This window comes from Protopterus annectens, chromosome 15.part0 (genome assembly GCF_019279795.1).
Source record: "Protopterus annectens isolate FY-2018-M chromosome 15.part0, PAN1.0, whole genome shotgun sequence".
NCBI classification, from domain to species: Eukaryota; Metazoa; Chordata; order Ceratodontiformes; family Protopteridae; genus Protopterus; species Protopterus annectens.
Genome location: NC_056749.1, coordinates 756452781 through 756467773, shown reverse-complemented (window position 1 = coordinate 756467773; position 14993 = coordinate 756452781). Strand labels below are relative to the sequence as shown.

General features: G+C 38.7%; 1 protein-coding gene across 1 annotated transcript in view; it reads left to right on the top strand.

Moving 5' to 3' along the window:
- The window catches only part of LOC122790048 (gamma-aminobutyric acid receptor subunit gamma-4-like), a 3058882-nt gene that overhangs the window by 1164292 nt on the left and 1879597 nt on the right, over window positions 1–14993 (top strand). The window lies entirely within an intron of this gene.

The following is a 14993-nucleotide window of genomic DNA, read 5'->3' as shown; positions in this document are numbered from 1 at the left end:
TATTTTCACTTGATGCTACTACACTAGGGTGGTTACTTTCTAACACAGACCCTCCTAAAAGGGGAATATACTTATGTCCCCACCTTTTATTCTTAACCTCCATTGCTATTTCACAAATAAATTCCCTAGGGTACCCTCTCTGTAAAAAGAATCTTTCCAATAAATTACATTCTTCAAGAAAGTCAGTGTCTTTTGTTATCATCCTTGCCGCCCTAACCAATTGGCCTTTAAGAACAGCTTTTTTCTGATGGGTAGGGTGGCTGCTTGAAAAATGCAAGAACATATTTGAATATGTCTCCTTCCTATAAATAGTTGACAGGTACCTTCCATTGACATAATCTTTTTTCAAATAGACATCCAAGTAATTAATAGAGTCTATACTGAATTTATATGTAAATTCTAAAAAATCAGTGCTATTATTAAAAGCTGTCATCATTTCTTTAATTTCATCCTGTACACCTTAATACAACATAAAAATATGGGAATATGGAACAGGAGGAAGAGGTGGTAACTGATGAGTTACTACCAATATGTCCATTAACTGACTATCCTAAATGTACTGTTGTTACTAACTCTAAAGCTGATTTTAAGGTTTTTAATTATACTAGTCTTTCTATCTGTACTGACATAGTGGAACTGTTGAGTAGGGGTTACACTTTTGTTCCATCAACCAATTTTAATATAACACACACTTTAATTGATTTAAAATTGTTTATCAGAAAATTAAATCTGTTGTTTTTTGATGGGGGGAGATTTTAGTGAGAAGTCTGACTTTTTTGTATCTAGTGTCTATAATCCCCCTCTCCATCCTTCATTGGTATTATTTGAAAAAATTATGGAAATGGATTTGTGGAATTTGAAGGATGTAAAAAATCGACATATTTATAATATGACAAAGGAAGAAAAGGAATTAATAAATTTATTAAAACAAGCCCCTATACGAGTAATGAAACCGGATAAAGGAGGAGGGTTAGCCTTAATGTTTAATAGTGACTATGTTGAGAAAATGACAATAATCTTGGATAGTGACACTTATTCAAAATCATCAAGGAATGAAATGAATTTGGCACATGCTAGAATTAAATCCCTCTATGAAGAATTGTTTATTGAAGGTAGGATTAATAATGGTATGTATAACTACCTTCAGCAATCCAGTGTTAAAATACCAGTATTGTTTGGAGTCCAAAAGGTCCATAAAGATTTACATAACCCACCTATGAGGCCTTTAGTGGACAGTAGAAACAGTATAACTTACACCTGTTCAAAAGTTATAGACAAAATTTTGCAGAAATACATTAAAATGGAAAGGCAGATTTCTAAAGATTCTTGGTCCTTCCTTAAGTCTATTGATGCATTACAGTTTACTACTACCGGATTGTTTATTACTGTTGACGTAAAGGACCTTTATTCATGTATTCCACATGATAAAGCGATAGAATGGGTATCTGACATATTGAGACTCCTGGGAGCACTGCTTAGCGAAATTCAATTAGTGAGTGAACTTATTGATACAGTTCTTTCTTACAATTTTATATTATTTAATAAGGAAATCTTCCACCAGAAGATTGGAGTGGCAATGGGGTCCCCGTGCGGTGCCAGTATCGCTAACCTTGTGATGGCATTTTGGGAGAGGAATACTGTACTGGAAAATGAAAGAATTAAGGATAAGATAGTTTTTTATACTCTGTTCCTTGATGATATTTTTATGTTGTATGAAGGTGTACAGGATGAAATTGAAGAAATGATGACAGTTTTTAATAATAGCACTGATTTTTTAGAATTTACATATAAATTCAGTATAGACTCTATTAATTACTTGGATGTCTATTTGAAAAAAGATTATGTCAATGGAAGGTACCTGTCAACTATTTATAGGAAGGAGACATATTCAAATATGTTCTTGCATTTTTCAAGCAGCCACCCTACCCATCAGAAAAAAGCTGTTCTTAAAGGCCAATTGGTTAGGGCGGCAAGGATGATAACAAAAGACACTGACTTTCTTGAAGAATGTAATTTATTGGAAAGATTCTTTTTACAGAGAGGGTACCCTAGGGAATTTATTTGTGAAATAGCAATGGAGGTTAAGAATAAAAGGTGGGGACATAAGTATATTCCCCTTTTAGGAGGGTCTGTGTTAGAAAGTAACCACCCTAGTGTAGTAGCATCAAGTGAAAATAGGGTACCATTCCTATGTAGTTTCATTATGTGCTTTAATCTTGATGCTCAAGATATTAAAAATATTTTACTTAAAAATTGGCACTTATTAGTTACGGACAGTAATTTGAGAAGTTTATTACCTGATAAACCAAGGGTTATCTATAAAAGAGGGTTGAATTTTAAAGAAATTTTACAAATGAAGAACTATAATATACCCACTAATGCTGGAATGTTTAAATGTAATATGTGTAACTATTGCAAGTTTGTTGAAGAAGGCTGCAGCTTTACAATTAGGAATTTCACATATAGAATTAAGAACAGATTTAATTGTAGTAGCCGACAATTAGTGTATAAGGCCAAATGTGTAAAGTGTGCAGCCTTCTATATTCAGAAAGTTACACGAAAGGATTTATGAACATATATACAGTATTAATAGGGTGAAGTTAGAAAATGCACTTGCTAGGCATTGCCATGCAAATGAGGGTCATTACTTCAAATTTAAAGCAATTGTCCAAGTACCTGATGACCCTAGGGGAGGCTATGAGCCTTTAAAATTAGAGAGAAATGAGCTCATATGGCAATTGAAAACGAATGCCAACCAGTTCCCTGGTCTAAATGAAATGACCTCGATTAAATGTATTCTAAGGTTAAAGAACTTGGAAAGGTAATTTGTTAACTGCCCGATTTATAATATTGCAGATGGGATTCTCTCCGCTTATTCAGTAGTAATATATGTGCCATACTATTTGTATATTTTAATGATGCTTAGTTTCTACCAAGTTCATGTATTTTAATGATGTGCATATTTACATATATATGTTTATATTTATTTATTTAAATAATTATATATATATATATATGTATTTATATTTATATAAAATAAATAAAAACTTATGTATACATATATCAATTTTAAAATATTTTTAGAAGTTTTATTAAGTATTCATTAGTCATCATTCTTGTTTGGTTACTTATAAATATTTATTAACTTAACTATAAGGTTGGTTTAAATATATATATATGAAATTTTTAAAATAATGTTTTTAAAAAACATATATATTTTAAAAAACATATATATTATTACTTAAAAAACATCAATAAAACATTATTAAAATAAAAGAAAAAACATAACAACATAAAAATATATCACTATCCAAGTAAGTAATGTGTATTAATAGTTTTTTAAGGTAATGCTATGAGTGTCGTTCCGGTATAGATTAATAGCCTGTAGGTTTTCCTTTAGTTAACATCCTACTAATTTTTATTGGGGGTAAATAATAGTATTACTCCAAGTATGATATATTTGTGCAACTAATTTAGTACACAATTTAGTATATTGTACATGCTCAAGCTATGTGAGTCCGATCCTGGTTAGTTAATTGTTGAAAATGAATTGGATTTTATATTGCTTTATATTATTTTTATTTTTTCTATCTTATTTGTTTGTAGAATTAAATTAATTAATTGATTGGTTAATTGACTGTAATTGATTTTAGCACAAGGTTACTATATAAGTACCTTGTATAATCCAACACCTGTTTTGTCTTCTGAAGAAGTTAGCGTTATATACTGCAATGAAAAGTGTATGTGGATTTATCGCACTTAAAGAAAGTAATATATTAAAGTGTTCGTGGTTTTGAGACTGTTGGCTACTGGTTCGTCTTTTCTGAAGTTTGTTCTAGTTGGATTTGTGAATACATATATATATATATATATATAGTTGAGTTACAACTATAGAGTCAGTGTTGAGTGTGTTCTGTGCCCCTTCTACCTTGGTCATGTGTGCTAACTCTTATTCATACCTCTCAACTGTCCAGATTTTTGCTTCATATTTCTTATCTTTTCATTCATAATATTTGTGGTTTCTAGCAAATTATTGAGATTTGAAGTCACAAAATAATACTAAATAATGACAGACATTTGGGTTTCAGACTTCATATCCTTCAGACAATACATAATAATGCAAAGCCTATTATTCTATGGACCTTCAAAGTTCATAGGAGCAATTTTTTTTTAATCTGTCCCTGTTTTGGGGCCTTTCTCCAGATTTCTTGCACTGAGAGGGTGAGATATATGCCTTACATAACTCTGCCCCTGTGTCTAACTCTACCCCTAATCCTACACCTTATATTACTAAGAAATGTTTCTCTAACAGTACCACTTCCAAGACAATACCCACTCTCAGTTTTATAGCTTGGATATACTGGTATAGGGCTTTATTAGTGGGAGAGAGTATCTGTTGTTTTGTGAGTCACTCATAGGACTCATTCAGTGTTGTGTGCTTTTCTCTTTTTGTTCAACCATTTGTTAGTCTCTTTTTTGACTGTTCTACATTTCATGAAGTAATCATATATGTATAACTGTATTTATATTTTCTTGACAAGCTAATACTTTGTGTAGAATCCATTTGCATAAGAAGACTGAGGAGAAAAGCTTCCAGTATAAACTGGTATATAAATTGCAGCACTAAACAGCAACATACTCCAGAAGGAAAATAAAATACTCACAATCAAAATATTGAAAAGTATTCCTGGAACTATGTAGAATTGTTTCACATTTTTTTTTTGTTTATAGAAAAAAATTCTAAACTTACACTTCTTATTAGGTTAATGTATTTCAGCCTCCATGCATTGTAGTGTCTTCACTTTATTTACTTGTTGCCAAATATCTCACTATTTCACTCCAGAAGGAAGGGTGTTGCAGGCAAAAACATTTTATAACCACAACAAGAATATGCTTTATCCATAGAATATGTGCCCATGGAAAACCTCAAGGTCCTCTAAACCTTTTCAAATAAATCTGCCACTCCACTTTATTCCCCTCTCACCTAGAGCAGAACATCAGTGTGTGACCCTTACCTGATCCAGCTGTGTGTCTGTCAATGCATGGTTTAACTTACTTCACATCTGCCTTACACACACACACACACACACACACACACGCACAAACTCATAGAATAACAATACCCCTAAATTCAATGCAGATTAGTTATAAGTAATGTCCCTTGCCTGCTTCATTTGAAAGGTATCCATGCTCCAGTATTTGCCAGGCCTGCACTTCTGGTTATCCACTTACCATGCATTTTCAATCCTTTCACATCCTCCTTGGATTGACTACTCAGTTGTACCCATAATGTACAAGATTTTGCTATCTTCAGAACAGCACTGCTTTACTTCTTAGGGAAAAGATCCAACTTTAGCTGCTTTATGCATCCTTCAATAAGCTAAACTTTTCTATTTGATATTCCTCCTATGCCACCTGCTTTAGTGCCCCATAGCCTCCATTCCAACTCTATCCCTTCTCACCATTTTACTTGCTAAACCTTCAAGCACCTGTGTGAGCTTCCCTGTCTGCATCCCCTCCCCCGCTCTTTATCAGGCAGCCAGAAGAAACACGGTGATATAGGTTATACAAGAATATTACAAGTTGTGTGTTTGTAGATATTATTTTTATAATTTCTCCAAATGCATGGGTTTCTAATATCCTGATGGTAATGGACCCCATTCCTAAGTCAGAGTATGATTAGAATTTATGAAATTAGTATTAATTTGATCTTTGATGTTAGCCAAGAGTGCCCTTCTCAGCAATTGCAATGTATAATGGTATATATCATTCATTAAGATACTGTTGGTGTTGATTTTAATATTTTTATTAATCCTAACTATATACTGTGAAACACTGTGCTGCTTAAAATGTTTAAATGCATTTTGTTTTCTTTTTGTGTGCAATTGTGATCCCCGGGATGTGGCCTAAAAAGGATCAAGTCCACTACCCTGATGAACCAACATAAATAAATTGGACAGCTTGCTGAATGAATGTATCATGACAGTTAGTAGGATAGTTATATAAAAGACTCAAGTAGTAACTGTAAACACTGAATGATGCCTGACATTAAAGATTGCTGCATGAAGTGGACAGTAATTACTGTGTCACATTTAAGAAGAAATGTAAAAATCAGATTTTGCTATGCAGTAAGTGTGGAGGATTTAACACTAGACCTGCACATTCTGAAGTATCGTATTTTCACGCAATGTTGTCTAGTATTTTTATTTCAAAGTAACCAGCTACACATTTTATTCTGAGTGGAAAGCTATCTCATCAGAAAGGAAAATGTGACCTGGGTGTAGGTTACATATTTGGTAGCTGTATGTTTATTCATCACAGTTTTAGTGCTTTCATTCCAAAACACAGGAACTTCATCAGAGATTCTGATGAAGTTCCTGTGTTTTGAAACAAAAGCACTAAAACTGTGGTAAATAAACATTTGGCTGGAACTTTTGCTGCAGCGATTTTTTATTTTCAAGTTTATATAGTACGTTGTTTTGTGGTTTATTTTATTGTATTTGGTAGTTGTGTTAGGTCATCCAACTGATGCTGTAAGGCAGACCTCAAATATCTAATAGATTGATTACAGGTCAATGTGAGTAACGCAAAATGCTATTGACTTTTATTTAACAAATCTTTGTGAAAAAAAGTAAGTTGGTGATAGAGTGTCCTGTTTTAATGATTTTTTAAACTAATCTGATTAGCGTATCACATTTGTGTTCTTCTTGGTGCAAATCTAACTACTGTATTCTGAACTATATATCCAGTTTCCTAGAAGTGAAGTGGTGAAGTTATTCTTCAGTGTTTATGTATGTGTCTTCATATACAGTTGTTTTATAAAATGTTTTCTTAATCCAATTGTGATGCCGGTGCCCTGCCCCAGCAATCAAGGAGCCTCAAACCTCACCACTAACACCAGAGAGGGCATCTCATACATGAGGAAAGAATAACAAATACACACACTAAAGTGCAATTTCCTTTACGAGCGCACAGAGATTAGTCAGTCTGGGGCTGGTTGCTCCCTTGTCCTCCAGGTCCCCAATAAGACTCCCCACTGGCACAGCTATAGGGTCCAGATCTCAACCTAGCTGGCAAGCTAACCTCCAGTACCCCCTCTGTCCAACCAGTGCTTTGTGTCACCACCCAAGTAGCTGACACACACACACACACACACTTTGAGATAAGTATTTATACAACTTCACAGGCACTCCTGGGAAAGGCTGACAGATTCTCCAGCTGTGCCCTTATGCCCAGACTACACAGTAGTAATTACTGCCACCATCAGCTAATAATTATTAGCTACCCAAATGCCCTTAAAAGGGTATCCTATTATTCCTGTGCAAAATTATTATCCAACAGTAGTGTAACTAAGCAATCAAGGCTTATTCGAAGGGCTTATTACAGGATCACTTATAAGCATGCAATGTACTCTACAGCTTAAATTATCTCTTCATAAATCAGCCACAGTTGAAAAGGGTTTAAAAAGATTTAATAATGAATACTAAAAACATAAGACAATACTACTACACCACAGTGCCATTCAAGAGTTCAGAGATCACACAGAAACTTAAAATAATTCAGTAGTACAGTTCTGACATAACAGAAAAACACTTAGTCTAATATTTTTCTAATTCCTAGCTTTTGCTACAAGAAAAGACACTTCTAAGATAACTTACTTAAGAGAGCAGATAGTGCTGTAGGTTGGATATTAAGACAAAAATGCTTAATAATCTCTGGTTCTGACTGTTTAAATGAAACTCCAGTTCTGATAAATATTGCATCATCTTTTTTACCCTTCCTGGTGTTCCCAAGCTACACATTAACTGCATTTACATTCTTTTGCACTTAGAGTAATAAAGGACATTCCACATGTAAATTCTGGTCATTAACTTTAGCCTTAAAACAATAGGCAGGAATCCCCCATCCAGCCGGACTGGAGCCGACTTGTAAAACATCAAAGGCAGTGATGAAATCATTTTAATTTCAAAGGACCAGCAAGAATTGCTTGACTTCGCTTTCTTTACAACAGATGACAGTGTTGCCACATTGTTTTAAGTTCAACATTCACAGTATTTACAAATAATACAGTTATGTACCAAATTCTATTTGGCTAGGCTAGCAGCCTTCACCCATCTCTACCCAGTCTTCACACCAATAATTATAAGACATTTTAAAAATAATGTGTGTAATTTCATGTTTAATTTATAAGTTTATTCCCCTAAATCTGAGAAAAGTGTGTAAAAATGTTGGCACTCAAAATGCTGAGTGCTGAAAAGCCATAAAAAAGACCAACAATGTCTTTTTGTAGGAGGAGCAAGCCTGCCATGCACCCCCCATGTGTGGAGCAATACTCCCCCCCGAACTTATATATACGAACTCTGAGATCGCCATACCTTGTAGAAAAGGGAATATTCCAACAAATATCATCTCAGATTTAGTATATGTAAGTCCATTCTTCAGCCATTCAATCTCCATATTTCCAGAATCGTTCCAGTGGGTCCCAACATTTCAAATGGTTACCGTGTAAAGCTACTAATATATAGTTGTTTGTAAACCATTTTCCTGTGCCAATAATCAGAAATGTTAAAAATACTGTGTGTATTTTAAAGTTTCATTTGTAAATTTATTCTCTGAAATCTGATGTCATGCAAAATGTGGACATCACCCATATATTGTGGTGGTAGTGAGAAAACTTTCTTTTCATATCAGTCATTATGAAATCATTTAACTAAAACTGATAACATTCCATCAGATGCTGAATAAAACAATTTTTTACCTGCAAGTAGTGTTTCACCGACCAATGTCCTAGAATAACTGGTCCACCTAAAAAACAGATTCAACTTGACTATCATCTGTATGTGTAATCAAGCTGTGTACAAAATATTTAAAGATAATACTGCTACTAATTCTCAAAACTGTCCTAACCCAGCAAAGTGTGTAAAATTACTACACAAAAAACAACAAACTTACTGTTGAGCCCGTGCCCTGGCCCAGCAATCAAGGAGCCTCAATCCTCACCACTGACACCAGAAAGGGTGACTCCTAGGAAGAGGAAAGGATAACTAATACACACAGTAAAGTACAATTTCCCTTAAGTGCACACAGATATCACAGTTAGTCTGTGGCTGGTTGCTCCCTCACTCACCAGGTCCCAAATAAGACTCCACACTGGCACAGCTATAGGGTCCAGGTCTCAGCTTAGCTGGACAAGTTAAAACCTCCAGTACCCTCTCTGTCCAACCAGTGCTTCATGTCCCTGCCCAAGTAGCTGACACAACACACACACACACTTTGAGAAGAGGTTATACAACCACACAGACTCTCCTGGGAAAAGGCTGGCTCAGGCTCTCCAGCTGTGCCGCTCTTACCCAGACCATACAGTAGTAATTCCTGCCACCACCCAGCTAATAATTATCAGCTACTAAAAGGCCCTTAAAAGGGTGTCCAGTTATTACTGTGCAATATTATAATCCAGTGGTAGTATGACTAAACAGTCCAGGCTTAATTTGGGGTGACCTAGACAGTAAAATCTGTAAATATGTAATGTACTTTAGAGGTTAAATTATCTCTACATAAACCAGCCACAGGTAACGGTTTTAAAATATTTAATAATAAATAATTAAAACACAAGATAAAACTACTACAGTACAATGCTACACAAGTTCAGAGATCACACAGAAACTTAAAACAATATTGTAGGAAAGATCTGATTTCAAAGAAAAATACTAACTTTCTTCTAAGTTTAACTATTCCTAAGAGAAATCACAGTGTTATAATCCTACTTACATACTTAAAGCATAAGCAGTGCTGGTTAAGATGTCCAAGATCAAAATGCCCTTTAGTCTCACCCAACAATAGTTTTTAAACATTAACCAACAGCTCTCTAAGGCCCTCCCAATTTACATCATTTTGACACTTAGTCTGGAGTTCCCAGGCCACAAACTGCATTATTTAGCAAGCTAACACCTGCTCAGGAGAGTACAACAATAAAAGGCATTTCACATATATACTCTAGCAGAAACCAGAGCAATAAAGCACCTTCCACATGTAAATGCTGGCCCTTAACATTAACCTTAAAACAATGGGCCTGAAACGTTCATCCAGACTCACCGGAGCCGACTTGTAAACATCAAAGAGATTCATAAGATCTTTTCTGCTTCAAAAGACATGCTTGGCTTGGTTTTCCTTACAGCAGATGGCAATGTTGCAACAATCTTGAAGTTCACATTTTATAGTGTTTTCTTTCATTTAAAAACACAAGCCTGTATTTTACATTTATTTATACAACTGATAGAATTATGTATCAAATTCTATTTAACTATGCTGGCAGCCTTCGCCCATCTTCCTCCAATCTTCACATCTCTTCCCTCTCGGGGAACTCAAGCAAGTGTTTCAAGTGCCCCTTGAGAAACGTCGCTTGAGAGTGTAAGGTCTATCTGGGTGTACCTCACCCCATTCCCTGTCTTGAGAGCCCATCTGCATTGGCATTGCTACTCCTACTGCGGTGCTGCACTGACATATATGCTTGCAACCCCAGGCTCCATCTTAGCAACTTGGCATTTTGCTGACTGGCTCTGTTTAACCATGTTAGAGGGTTGTGATCTGTCATCACAGTGATTTTTCTTCCATACAGATAAGGATGAAGTTTTTGTAGTGCCCACACTATGGCTAGACATTTCCTTTCTACAGCTGAGTAGCATTCCTCCCTGGGTTGGAGCCTATGGCTGAAATAAACCACTGGACACTCTTCTCCCTCTGAAGAAATCTGGCTAAGTACAGCCCCCACCCCATAGTTTGAAGTATCCACCTGCACAACAAATTCTTTGCTGTAGTCTGGACTGGCTAATACAGGGGGTCCTCCCAAAGCTTCCTTAAGCTTCTGAAATGTCTGTTGACATGCTGGGGTCCACACTACCTTATCTGGCCTGTTCTTCATTGTCAGGTCTGTGAGGGGAGCAGCTATGGTATTATAATTAAGAACAAACTTTCTGTAGTACCCTGCTGTCCCTAAGAATGCCCTCACCTGTTTTTTGGTAGCAGGTGCAGGCTATGCCTGAATAGCTTCCACTTTGGCAGGTTCTGGCCTTATCTTACCACTCCCCACTCTATGTCCTAGGTAGGAGACCTCCTGCCATACTCACCTGAAATTTGCTCAGCTTAATGGTCAACCCTGCCCTCTTTAGTCTGCCCAACACCTCCCTGACATGCTAAAGGTGCTCTTGCCAGGAATGGCTGTAGATAGCAATATCATCCATGTAAACAAGGGCAAACCCTCCTGCTAAGATATGATCTACCAGCCTCTGGAAAGTTGCTGCGGCATTCTTCATCCCAAAGGGCATCTTTGTGAACTCATACAAGCCAAAAGGAGTCACAAAGGCTGACTTCTCTGTAGCACTGGGAGTCAAAGGCACCTGCCAGTAACCCTTGGTAAGATCAATGGTTGTAAGATACTTAGCCTCACCCAGCTGCTCTAGGGCCTCATCTGTCCTAGGCATGGGGTAAGCATCTGCCTCTGTGTGACTATTTAATTTCCTGTAATCCACACAGAACCTGGTGCTGCCATCCTTCTTTGGCACCAGTACCACTGCGGAGACTCAGGGACTTTTGGACTCCTGAATCACCCTAGTTCCAACATCTCCTATACCTCTTCCCTCAGAGTCTGTTTGACTCTCTCAGGCACCCTATAAAGGGCCTGCCTGATAGGCCTTTGGGGTCCTGTGTCCACCTGGTACTGCACCAGGTGGGTGCTCCCTGGTTTCCCGGTGAACATGCCCCCAAACTCCTGCAACACTGCTTGGATTTATCGAACCTTGGTAGGAGATAGCTGCTAGGAAATTGCTACCCCTTCCACCAAGGTGTCAGCCCAAGCCTCACTGAGGAGATCAGTCACAAGATCTCTCTCAGACTCCTCCTGCAATCCACTGCAAATGCTCAGCACAAGGGCCTCCCTATCATGTTAAAGTTTCATCATGTTAACATGGTACTATTTTTACCCCTGCCATCTGCCTAGCACTTCCATTATGTAGTTAACATCACTTACCTTTCTTACCACCTTGTAGGGTCCCTCCCATGCTGTTTGCAGCTTGTTGTGTCTGACAGGAATGAGAACCATCACCCGCTGCCCGACAGCATACTCTCTAGCTCAAGCATTCCTGTCATACCACACCTTTTTCTGTTGTTGGGCTTCTGACAGGTTCTCCTGGGCCAGGCCCATGAGTTCCCTGAGCCTTGTCCTGAGGTTCAGGACATATGGCACAACAGACTCCTTGTGAGACTCACTCTCACCTTCCCACTCATCTCAAATTAAATCTAGAGGTCCCCTCACCCTATGCCCATACAGCAACTCAAAGGGTGAAAAACCTGTGGATTCTTGGGGAACCTCTCTGTAAACAAACAACAGATGGGGCAAATATTTGTTCCACTCCCTCTTAAACTGATCTGCAAATGCCCGTAGCATGGACCTGACTGTAGAGTTTAACCTCTCAACAAGACCATTAGTCTGGTAATGGTAGGGGGTGGTCTTCATGTGCTTCACCCCACAGGACTTCCACAGACAAGCCAGCAGGTCTGACATAAAATTGGCACCTCTGTCAGACAGTATTTCCTTTGGGAAACCTACCCTGCTGAAAATCTCTAGCAAAGTATTTGCCACCTTCTCTGCCTCAATGGAGGACAAAGCCACTGCCTCAGGGTATTGTGTAGCATAATCTGCAATCACTAGGATATACTTTTTCCCTGTGGAACTTAGGGTACTCAAAGGATCCTCAATATCCATAGCTAACCTCTGAAATAGCTCCTCAATCTCTGCAAAGGCATCAAAGGAACTCTCACCTTGTCTCCTGCCTTGCCTACCTTTTGGCACTGCTCACAGGTCCTGCAGTACCCTGTTACATCTCTGGAAATTCCAGGCAAATAGAAGTTTTGCATAATATGCCTCTTTGTACGTGTTATGCCCATAACCTGCAAAGGGAATATCATGGGCTATGGCTAGAAGTGCCAGATGATAAGCTCTAGGCACTACCAGCTGCTGTACTCTCTCACCTTCTAGCCCTCCCTCAGGGGGTCCACTCTCTGTACAGTAACCCTTTGTTCCAGTATACAGATTCCCCCTTCCCTTGAGAATCAGGTGCCTTCCTAACTACCTGCCTCAGTCCTTGCAATGTATGGTCTGAGAGCTGAGCCTTTCTCAAGTCTCTCCTTGTAACCCTTCCCAGCTCCCCTTACACAGGAAGTCTGGCATCCTCTGACAGTGGTGCCTCACTGTCAGCCTGGGTACTACTACTCACCTCTACCTTTGCAGTCACTCTGTCCTAGGGACCATCAGTACACACAAGCAGCTGTGGCTCGCATTCAGTCTCACTGCCACAGCGTAGCTCATTCCTTGAAGTAACCACCACAGCAGTCCTGGCTGCAAGTATGCAGTCTGTCTGGGTCTCCCCCAGGCTGCCAGACCTACATGCTTGTCTCCTAGCCTCACTGCATGTAACTGCATAAGTACATAGAACTGCCTCATCCAAATCCTTCCCTCTCAGGACATCTGCAGGATGGTAGTTCCATATGCCTGTTGTCTCAAGACAATGCACTGTTGGCATTTTGTCTTTTCCACTTACTGGCTCCCTCACCTTTGGTTCCCCACCTTGCCTCCATGAACATCCGTATGCCCCATGGCCCCACTGGATGCATTCAAAACATTTAACCCTAGCTCCTGGACATGTACCTGGACTAGTGGCTTCCCCTACTACTTGCAGGTTTTTTGGGAGCAGTCTGTGCTGCCTATCCACCATGGGTTCCTTTAGACCCATGAGCAGTACAGGGGGTCCCCTTCCTGCGCAAGGCTGCCCTGCTGGCTAGGTATAGGTCTTCCTTCTTCCCCAACTCCTCTGAAGTAGCACACTGTCTATTGGCTAACCAGATCCTCATGTCCTCAGGCAAATTGCTAAGGGCTTGTTCCCTTACCAAAAGATTTGCCAGCCCTTCAAAAGTGGTGACCTGATATCTACTCACCCAGCTATGAAAATAAGTGCTCAGTTCAGCAACATATTCACATACATTTTCATCTGCCTTCCGTCTATGCCCACGAAACCTTTTCCTATATTTCAGGTGTTAACTTAAAACATTCCAACAAGTGTCTTTTTACAGCAGTAAAAACAGTCAATGTCATGCATTTTTGTTAAAGAAGTTACAGCTTTACCATGGAATAAGGGGGTCAGAAACAGTACCCAGAGCCCTTGGTCAACTTCATACTGTTTACATACCCGCCCAAACATATGAATGAAACTATCAAAATTATCCCCCTCTTTAAACTGTGGAAGAAATTTACTGACCTTTTGTGCTTCTGGGGTCCAGTTACTCCCTTCCCCATTACCTCCATGAATCTGGTGAAGAGTCAGCATTTCCCTCTCATGCCTCCTCTGTCATTCATTTTCCTCAGCTTGTAGACTCCTCATTTTCTCAGCTGCTTCTAGTTCCATATGCCTGGCCTCCAAGTAAAGTCTCTTTAGCTCCAGCTGGATTTTTAAGTCTACTGCAGAAAGGTTGAGCTGTGCATTCTCCGAGGATATTGCATCTCTACTGTCACTCTGATTGTCCTCCAGGCTGCTGTTTTCTGATGCAGCTGTAACCAAGGCTGCAATCAGGTCTGCTTTAGTCAGGTTTCCATGCAGCAGTCCCCTAGCTTGGCACATCTCCGCCAGGTGGCTCCTTGTCAGCTTTCCATACTCCTCTGCTGACATGCTGCCTGCTCACCCTGACTAACACTAAGCTAACAAAAGAAATAAAATAATTGTGATCTGAACTCTGTGTATACACTGCATGGCTGTTTTAGAGTACAAAACATGTTTAGAGATCACTATATATAAGCTACAGGAATTTGCTCTAACCACACCACAAGCCAATTAGTGTTTGCCAACTAATCAATATATGATGTGGATCCCCCCACAGCAAACCAATATGTGATAGGAGATCCCAACCACTGCCACCAATATGTAAGGCCCATGCCCTGGCCCAGCAAT